This window comes from Penaeus japonicus, unplaced genomic scaffold (assembly GCF_977035675.1).
Source record: "Penaeus japonicus unplaced genomic scaffold, GWHDUDI00000001_assembly GWHDUDI00000026, whole genome shotgun sequence".
NCBI lineage: Eukaryota > Metazoa > Arthropoda > Malacostraca > Decapoda > Penaeidae > Penaeus > Penaeus japonicus.
Window position 1 is genome coordinate 24666350 of NW_028234428.1, and position 10000 is coordinate 24676349.

The 10000-nt window shown below is 52.2% G+C and overlaps 1 protein-coding gene across 3 annotated transcripts in view; it reads left to right on the plus strand.

The window, feature by feature from the left end:
• Window positions 1-10000, plus strand: part of LOC122251965 (uncharacterized) — a 224067-nt gene that overhangs the window by 163980 nt on the left and 50087 nt on the right. For 2 of the 3 annotated variants that reach the window (XR_015192329.1, XR_006223123.2), the window contains exon 3: window positions 5966-6403. The exons of the other annotated variant lie outside the window; for it this stretch is intronic. The gene's annotated coding sequence lies outside the window, so the exon portion shown is untranslated. Of the gene's footprint in view, window positions 1-5965; window positions 6404-10000 lie in introns of those variants that run through there. 3 annotated transcript variants of the gene reach the window in all.

The window sequence follows — 10000 nt, forward strand, 5'->3', positions numbered from 1 at the left end:
TTTATGAAAGATATATCAAAATGCGGCAGATAATTTGTTGCTTTTGTCTTTGCGTTTTTTTTTTTTTTTTTTTTTTTTTTTTTTTTTGTATTTTGTTTTTTCTATTCATCCTCTATGGTAGTGGCAAGAAAGTAAAAAATCGAATCTTGTAGGAAGAAAAGTCATAAGGGAGAATTGTACGCATTCTTAGACATAGAGGAATGTTGCATCGAGAGGGAAGGCATGTTGCACCTGTCCGTTCCTTGAGGTGGGAGGGGGGGGGGTAAGTAGATACCCTTGGGTAGGGATGGGTAGGATAGATGGTTCTCTTCCTATCTCTCGGTCTGTCACTCTGATGGGATATCTCTCTACCTCTATGTCTTAATATCTCTCTCTCTCTCTTTTCTCTCTCATTCTTTACCGAGTGTCCTTGTGTACTAGGAATGAAAATCGTGATGGGGGTCGGAAGGGGGAGGGGGAAGGGCGAAGGGGGAAAAGGCAAGATTCAGAAGGTCATCTTGATGCTAAGGGAAGGAAAGGGATAGGGAGGAGGTGGTTAAATAGGGTTAGAGGTTGGGGGGTTCAGTGGGTAAGTTACGTCACTGATGGGTGTCAGGCAGGTGTGCGTAACTTATGTGTTCTTTTCTTTTTTTTTCTCTATTGTAAAGGCTTCCGGGTTGCTTTGTGTTTCGTCGGTTTGGTGTTTGATCGACGGGGTGGGGGTAGGGGGTGGATGGGGGTTTATATGTTGATGTGTTGATGTTTTGTTTAGCTTTTTTTTTTTTAGGGGGGTCCTTAATTTGTTTGATTGGACGTTATACATTTTTCTTTTTTTATAACATGGCTGAGTTTGGTGTGTTGTTGTTCTTGATTGTTTTCTTCTGTATCCGGTCTTCCGCCTTTGAACAAAGGAGGTGTGATTTTGAAAGGCGACAATTAACATTCATCACATTGACAACCGGCAATAATCTATCTCCGCGCGATAGGCCTACCCGCCAACGTGCCTTATATGAAAGCCTTTAATTATTTTTATTAATAGCAGCCGTTTTTTTTTCTCCCTTTTCATAATCCAGATAGGTCATCGCGAAAGGGGTCGTTAATTAAAGGAATTGTAATCGGCGCTCGTTAGATGTTAGATGCGATCCATTTGCTGATATTAGACTTCAATTAGGCGCGTATTGATTGTCCGGGAAAAAGTGCGGATGTCTCTTTTGTTGTGATGGTGGCTAGTTTCGGCAACGGAGGGAGAGGTTATCAGTTGTGAAAGGAGGAGGAAACCTATAGATATGTATGTCTATATGTTTGTGTATGTGTATATATGTATATGTGTATATATGTGTGCGTGCGTGTGTTGTGCGCGTGCATGCGTGCATGCATGAGTAAGAGAGAAGAATGGAGATGAGGGAAGAGATGAAAAAAAAGGAGAAGAGCAAATCTAAATTTCCAGAAGTATTCCTCACAAGGAAAAGGAATGGAAGACAGGGATAAGGCAACGAAAGAAATTAAGAAAGAAAAAAAAGAAAAATAGAGAGGGTCAAGTTGAGTGCCAAAGGGGCATAGCGGTATTCAGTTAACATCCTCTTGCATGCTCTTGCAACTCTCGTTAACATCTCGGGCAATTTGCATGCAGATGCTAACAGTGTCATAAGTTTGGCTTTATGTTATTTTCGGCCCAAACAAAGGCTTTGTTGACCGAGGGATAGAAGGGGTACAGAGAAAGAGAGAGACACTCGTACACACACGCACGAACGCGCGCGCGCGCACACACACACACACACACACACACACACACACACACACACACACACACATATATATATATATATATATATATATATATATATATATATATATATATATATATATACATACACACACATACACACACTCTTTCTCTCTCTCTCTCCCTCCCTCCCTCCCTCCCTCCCTCCCTCCCTCCCTCCCTCTCTCTCTCTCCTCTCTCTCTCTCTCTCTCTCTCTCTCTCTCTCTCTCTCTCTCTCTCTCTCTCTCTCTCTCTCTCCCTCTCTCCCTCTCCCTCTCCCTCTCCCTCTCTCTCTCTCTCTCCCTCTCTCTCTCCCCTCCCCCCCTTCCCTCCTTCCCTTTCTCTCTTTTCACCCGCTCTCTCCCTCTCATTCTTTTTTTCTCTCTCCCCCCCTTCGGTCTTTCTATCTATCTATCCCTCCCTCTCGCCCTCTCCCCCCTTCTCTCACTTTCTCTTTCTCAGAATCTCCCTGTGCCTCCCCCCTCTCTCTCTACCCCCACCCCCTCTCTCTCTCTATCTATCTATCTATCTATCTATCTCTATCCCCCTCTCTCTCTCCCCCTCTCTCTCTCTCTCTCTCTCTCTCTCTCTCTCTCTCTCTCTCTCTCTCTCTCTCTCTCTCTCTCTCTCTCTCCTTTTCTTTATTTATCCCCCCCTCTCTCACTCCATCTCTCTCTGTCTCTCTCTCTTTCTCTCTCTCTCTCTCTTTCCATCTCTCTCTCTCTCTCTCTCTCTCTCCTTTTCTTTCTTTATCCCCCCCTCTCTCACTTCATCTCTCTCTCTCTCTCTCTCTCTCTCTCTCTCTCTCTCTCTCTCTCTCTCTCTCTCTCTCTCTCTCTCCATCTCTCTCTCTCTAAGTGCGTACGTTTCCTCAGTGTGTCGCCTCCTCCCTTTCGGCCTTAGCAGATGGGCGGGACTGCTTTAAGACAGCGGCGTCCGTTAGTGGATGCTGTTTTATATTCTCCCTCTGTCTGCCGGGGTATATATCTCTCTGTGTGTATCTCTCTCCCTCTCATTCTCTTTCTCTCTCTTATTATCTATTTCGTTTTTTTTTCTCTCTAGTTCCTCTTTTTCTCTATAATTTTCTTTCTTGCTATTTCTCCTCTTTCTTTTCTCTTTCTCATTCTCATTCGCTCCCCTTTCTCCCTTTTCCTTTTGGTCTCTCCTCCCCTCTCTCTATCCATCCCCTGTTCATTTCTGGCTCCCCTCATTCATTTCTTACCACTTTCCTTCCTTCCTTCCTCTCCTCTCTCTTCCCTTCCTCTCTTCTTTCTCTCCCCTCCCTCACCTCCTCCCCCTTCCCCACCTACCCCCTTTCTCCCTCCTCTTCCTACTTCCCTCACCTCCTCCCCCTCCCTCACTTCCTCCCCCTTCCTTCCTCCTCACCCCATTTTCCCTCACCTCCTCTCCCCTTCTCTCCTCACCTCCTCCCCTTCCTTCCCATTGCGCCCCTCTCCCCTTTCTTCCCATCTTCCGAAACGCGCCACTTTAAGCCATCCCCCTCCTACCCACTCCTCTCCACCTCGACCCCCCTTCACCCACCAACGGGTCGCACCCCGATCGCCACCGTAGCGGCGGCGGCGGCGCTCCTACTCAGGGTTGCCGATCGCCCTAACGGTAGGCGTAAAGGGTCGACTCCGCGTGACCTTTCTCGTTGGCGCCTTGGATCTCTCTGTAGGCTGACCCTTTTTTTCTTTTTTTTTTTCTTTTTTTTTTACTTGACTTTTCCTTATGATTTATCCCTTCCTTAACCACTTTATTCTCTCCCCTTTGCCTGTTTTTTTCCTCTCTCATTTTTCTTTCTTGACCCCTTCATCATCCTGTCTTTTCTGCATGGGCTTGTTTTGTTCATTTCCTTTTCTTTGCTCTGTTTTGTCGAAAGGATTTTTTTTTAGTTTAGTTTAGTTTAGTTTAGTTTAGGTCGACATTTGATATTGCTAATCCTCTTAATTAGTATGCGTATAAGTTTTGTTTTTGTTTCTCGTGCGAATAGTTTTGTTAACAATTGTTTATGTAGTTTTTTTTTACATGTTTTTTTCGAATTTGTTTATATTATTTATTTTCTTCCTCGAGGGGAAAGTCCTCGTAGTAGAGAAATTCACCTGCTGATATTAGCACAGCGATTCCTTCCTCGTTACGTACCATCCCTTTGTTATTTACCCCCAAGCGACAGGTGGGCACGGCCGGGCACCCAGGAAGTAAGCAGCAGGGCCACTCCGCTGACTTACGCCCGTCCACGCTTCCGTTTTCTATGTGTTATTTGCGCGGGGGCGGTAACTCGCACAAAAGGAATTCTCAGTGCTCAAGTCGGTGTTTGGAAAGAACAGCTGATGGAAGAAAAACCCGCTATGTTTTAAGCCCATTTTTCCGAGCATTATGTTGGGAGGGTCAAAGTCATTTTAGCGTTGGCTGAGACTGTTGCATTTGCCACTTGAAGACGAGGATGCAAGGAGCGGCGGAGGTGGAGGAAGGGGCGTTTACGATTCAATCGGGTTAATTAGAGGAAGTGAGAGCTGTCTGGTGATTTCGATCGTACCTGTCGGTGGGTTTCATCGTCGCGCCGAGTGGTTGTTGCATGTTGGCTTTGATCGTTCTGACGTTCCGCGTAGGGTGTCCGTGGTGGCGAGGGGGCTCTGGTACGTGTCCTGTCTCTTGTCATCACAGTCTGTGTCCTAGTCCGTGTTCTAGCTCGTCTTGTCGTATCCTAGACTTTAGTGAAGGATCTTGAACCGTGTCCTTACTCTTTTTTATCGCACGTCCTATCTTATGTCGGATCTTTGTCCTAGCCCTGTCTTGACGTGTCCTATTGATGGTCTGGTTGAGTCTGTACGTGTCCCAAAAGTGGTTCCAAGCAGGGAAGCTTCAATCAGTGCGAGGCTCGTCTGTGGCTCCCTCGACGTCTCTCCGGGTGATTTGATTCGGCAGGCGGAAGTGCAACCGCCGATTATCGTTGTGGCTTTCTCTCTCTCTTTCTCTTTCTATTGCTGCATTTTTCAATGTCTGTTTCTCTCTCTCTCTCTCTCTCCCTCCCTCTCTTTCTCTCCCTCTTTCTGTCTCTCTTGCTCTCTATCTATCTTTATCTATCTATCTATCTCAATTTGATTGCTTTTTACATCAGTAATAATATAATAATCATCACCTTCACCACCCTGGTCTGTGTGATCATCACCTTCACCTTCACCATTATCACCGTCATCTATCATGACACTCGCACTTACGCACACTGCCATCGGCTCCCACGAGAAAGTATATGCGGAATCGACAAGGAGCCGATAGCAAATTCTTCTCGCTTGCTTCTCCTGACATTTTTGATGGATTGGTTGTGGTGGTGGTGGGGGGGGGATAAGAGATAGAGAGATAGAGGAAGAGAGGACAAGAGAAATAGTTGAGTTGAGTTAGGTAAGAGAGATAGAGGAAGAGGGAACAAGAGGGAGAATTGAGTTAGGTAAGAGAGATGGAGGAAGAGAGGACAAGAGAAAGAGTTGAGTTAGGAAGGAATGGCGATATCCGTTCTTGAAAGGGTGAACGCGAGCTAACATGGGAAGTCTCGACTTCTCTTCACATGTTATTCTATCTCTCTCTATATGTCTGTCTATTATTCTATCTAGAGTTAGAAATTAGAATGTATTTAGGATATGTATGAATGTGCATATGCATCTCACACGTACACACGGGGGGGGGGGATTGAGTGTGTCGCCCCGGAGGTTATGAGGTTGTGGTGCGATCGTCTTAATTCGTGTAGCAATTTTAAGGAGTGCCTACGGTGATGAGATTACTTTAAGGGGGTGATAACTTTTTTTTTTTTCTTTTTTTCCTTTCTCCTTTAGGGTTGGAGGTGCGATGGTGTCATATTTGCTGATGGTACCGGTGTTTTGTTGTTATTGCTTTTTTGTTTTGTTATCTTTGGTATTGTTGTTTATTAGTGTTGTTAGTATTATTATTGATATTTATTGAGGACATTTTTACCATTATTATTAGTGTTATTGTCTTTATTATAGTGATCATCAGTATTATCATTATCATTGAAGACACTTGAATTAGATGTACTTTAAATGCAATTGATAGTTAAAACTTATGTTTAATTGAAAATGACACAATAATATTGATACGAAATTTTACTACGATTATTACTAAAATTATAACAAGATAGTGAAATTAAGAAGCAATAAGGCTTGTTTCTTTGTAACACGTAACTAACATGTTTGTTTTTTGTTTCCCCTTAGGTGAGTGTTGGCGAGAGAACATGTCGTTCACTGTAGTTGTTCACGCAAGGAATCCCAGGTGCCCAAGGTAGGTGTTTTTGTTTCGTTTGAACACGTAACCTAAGTTGAACAACGGTTCGAGCGAGATTTTTTTGTCTTACAGTGAACAGGTAATCGTAGTTATATATACGCGAACATTTCGAGGTCGCTCAAAAACCCGGATGAGATGATTTGAAGTGCTGACCAAGGAAGAGGAGCAAGGCGGGAAGAAAGGAAGAGAGAAGAAAATAAGATGCTTTTTTTGATGAGATATTATCTTAAGCACCCGTAATTTGCATAATAAAGGTAGAATGGGTCCCCCCCTAAAAACGCTGTAAAGAAGAAAAAAAGTCAGGATTGAACAGAGGATGAAGGTCATGCGACAGGAAAGACGAGAAGGAAGAGAAAGAAAGAAAGAAAAGAATAATGTCCCTGTGAGGGGTGGGAAGGGATTTCCGGGCCCGTCTTGCAGGTAGGCCTATCCGGAACCCTTTCTTGCGCCAGGTAGACTAATGTCCTTTTCTTGTTTCTTTTCCTGTCCTCTGTTGAATTCTCCATGTAAAAGGAAGGGAGAGAGAGAGAGAGAGAGAGAGAGAGAGAGAGAGAGAGAGAGAGAGAGAGAGAGAGAGAGAGAGAGAGAGAGAGAGAGAGAGAGATGGACAGAGGGACAGACCGAGTGTGAGTGAGAGATAGAGATAAAGAGATACAGAAATACGAGTACAAAGATGACGACATACTGAGATGGTGAGATAAAAAGATACCGAAATACACAAACAAGATACGGAGAATAGATGTAGCTAGAGCTGTAGCTCCGTTTACCGGTACGGAGCAAGGACCGGATTGAAGGGGCGCCCGAGCAGACGATAAGAGAAGACGAAAAGGAATGAGGGCTCCAAACCAGTCGACATCCGAGCGGCACAGGATCGACCATTAAGGCATCGACGACCAAAGGCGAGTAGGAGGCGGAGGTGCAGGGGCGAGTAAGGGCGAGTAGGAGGCGGAGGTGCAGGGGCGAGTAGGGGCGAGTAGGAGGCGGAGGTGCAGGGGCGAGTAAGGGCGAGTAGGAGGCGGAGGTGCAGGGGCGAGTAAGGGCGAGTAGGAGGCGGAGGTGCAGGGGCGAGTAGGGGTGAGTAGGAGGCGGAGGTGCAGGGGCGAGTAAGGGCGAGTAGGAGGCGGAGGTGCAGGGGCGAGTAGGGCGAGTAGGAGGCGGAGGTGCAGGGGCGAGTAAGGGCGAGTAGGAGGCGGAGGTGCAGGGGCGAGTAGGGGTGAGTAGGAGGCGGAGGTGCAGGGGCGAGTAAGGGCGAGTAGGAGGCGGAGGTGCAGGGGCGAGTAGGGGTGAGTAGGAGGCGGAGGTGCAGGGGCGAGTAGGGGTGAGTAGGAGGCGGAGGTGCAGGGGCGAGTAAGGGCGAGTAGGAGGCGGAGGTGCAGGGGCGAGTAGGGGTGAGTAGGAGGCGGAGGTGCAGGGGCGAGTAGGAGGCGGAGGTGCAGGGGCGGGTAAGGGCGAGTAGGAGGCGGAGGTGCAGGGGCGGGTAAGGGCGAGTAGGAGGCGGAGCTGCAGGGGCGAGTAGGGGCGAGTAGGAGGCGGAGGTGCAGGGGCGAGTAGGAGGCGGAGGTGCAGGGGCGAGTAAGGGCGAGTAGGAGGCGGAGGTGCAGGGGCGAGTAGGGGTGAGTAGGAGGCGGAGGTGTAGGGGCGAGTAAGGGCGAGTAGGAGGCGGAGGTGCAGGGGCGAGTAGGGGTGAGTAGGAGGCGGAGGTGCAGGGGCGAGTAAGGGCGAGTAGGAGGCGGAGGTGCAGGGGCGAGTAGGGGTGAGTAGGAGGCGGAGGTGCAGGGGCGAGTAGGAGGCGGAGGTGCAGGGGCGGGTAAGGGCGAGTAGGAGGCGGAGGTGCAGGGGCGGGTAAGGGCGAGTAGGAGGCGGAGGTGCAGGGGCGAGTAGGGGTGAGTAGGAGGCGGAGGTGCAGGGGCGAGTAGGAGGCGGAGGTGCAGGGGCGAGTAAGGGCGAGTAGGAGGCGGAGGTGCAGGGGCGGGTAAGGGCGAGTAGGAGGCGGAGCTGCAGGGGCGAGTAGGGGCGAGTAGGAGGCGGAGGTGCAGGGGCGAGTAGGAGGCGGAGGTGCAGGGGCGAGTAAGGGCGAGTAGGAGGCGGAGGTGCAGGGGCGAGTAGGGGTGAGTAGGAGGCGGAGGTGCAGGGGCGAGTAAGGGCGAGTAGGAGGCGGAGGTGCAGGGGCGAGTAGGGGTGAGTAGGAGGCGGAGGTGCAGGGGCGAGTAAGGGCGAGTAGGAGGCGGAGGTGCAGGGGCGAGTAAGGGCGAGTAGGAGGCGGAGGTGCAGGGGCGAGTAGGGGTGAGTAGGAGGCGGAGGTGTAGGGGCGAGTAAGGGCGAGTAGGAGGCGGAGGTGCAGGGGCGAGTAGGGGTGAGTAGGAGGCGGAGGTGCAGGGGCGAGTAGGAGGCGGAGGTGCAGGGGCGGGTAAGGGCGAGTAGGAGGCGGAGGTGCAGGGGCGGGTAAGGGCGAGTAGGAGGCGGAGGTGCAGGGGCGAGTAGGGGTGAGTAGGAGGCGGAGGTGCAGGGGCGAGTAGGAGGCGGAGGTGCAGGGGCGAGTAGGGGCGAGTAGGAGGCGGAGGTGCAGGGGCGGGTAAGGGCGAGTAGGAGGCGGAGCTGCAGGGGCGAGTAGGGGCGAGTAGGAGGCGGAGGTGCAGGGGCGAGTAGGGGTGAGTAGGAGGCGGAGGTGCAGGGGCGAGTAGGGGCGAGTAGGAGGCGGAGGTGCAGGGGCGAGTAAGGGCGAGTAGGAGGCGGAGGTGCAGGGGCGAGTAGGGGTGAGTAGGAGGCGGAGGTGCAGGGGCGAGTAAGGGCGAGTAGGAGGCGGAGGTGCAGGGGCGAGTAAGGGCGAGTAGGAGGCGGAGGTGCAGGGGCGAGTAAGGGTGAGTAGGAGGCGGAGCTGCAGGGGCGAGTAGGAGGCGGAGGTGCAGGGGCGAGTAGGAGGCGGAGGTGCAGGGGCGGGTAAGGGCGAGTAGGAGGCGGAGGTGCAGGGGCGGGTAAGGGCGAGTAGGAGGCGGAGGTGCAGGGGCGAGTAGGGGTGAGTAGGAGGCGGAGGTGCAGGGGCGAGGAGGGGGCGGAGGTGCAGGGGCGGGTAAGGGCGAGTAGGAGGCGGAGGTGCAGGGGCGAGTAAGGGCGAGTAGGAGGCGGAGCTGCAGGGGCGAGTAGGGGCGAGTAGGAGGCGGAGGTGCAGGGGCGAGTAGGAGGCGGAGGTGCAGGGGCGAGTAGGGGCGAGTAGGAGGCGGAGGTGCAGGGGCGAGTAAGGGCGAGTAGGAGGCGGAGGTGCAGGGGCGAGTAGGGGTGAGTAGGAGGCGGAGGTGCAGGGGCGAGTAAGGGCGAGTAGGAGGCGGAGGTGCAGCGCGAGTAGGGGTGAGTAGGAGGCGGAGGTGCAGGGGCGAGTAAGGGCGAGTAGGAGGCGGAGGTGCAGGGGCGAGTAGGGGTGAGTAGGAGGCGGAGGTGCAGGGGCGAGTAAGGGCGAGTAGGAGGCGGAGGTGCAGGGGCGAGTAGGGGTGAGTAGGAGGCGGAGGTGCAGGGGCGAGTAAGGGCGAGTAGGAGGCGGAGGTGCAGGGGCGAGTAGGGGTGAGTAGGAGGCGGAGGTGCAGGGGCGAGTAAGGGCGAGTAGGAGGCGGAGGTGCAGGGGCGAGTAGGGGTGAGTAGGAGGCGGAGGTGCAGGGGCGAGTAAGGGCGAGTAGGAGGCGGAGGTGCAGGGGCGAGTAGGGGTGAGTAGGAGGCGGAGGTGCAGGGGCGAGTAGGGGTGAGTAGGAGGCGGAGGTGCAGGGGCGAGTAGGAGGCGGAGGTGCAGGGGCGAGTAGGGGTGAGTAGGAGGCGGAGGTGCAGGGGCGAGTAAGGGCGAGTAGGAGGCGGAGGTGCAGGGGCGAGTAGGCGGGGGAGGTGCAAGGGCGAGTAGGGGCGAGTAGGAGCGGAGGTGCAGGGGCGAGTAGGGGTGGAGTAGGAGGCGGAGGTGCAGGGCGAGTAAGGGCGAGTAGGAGGCG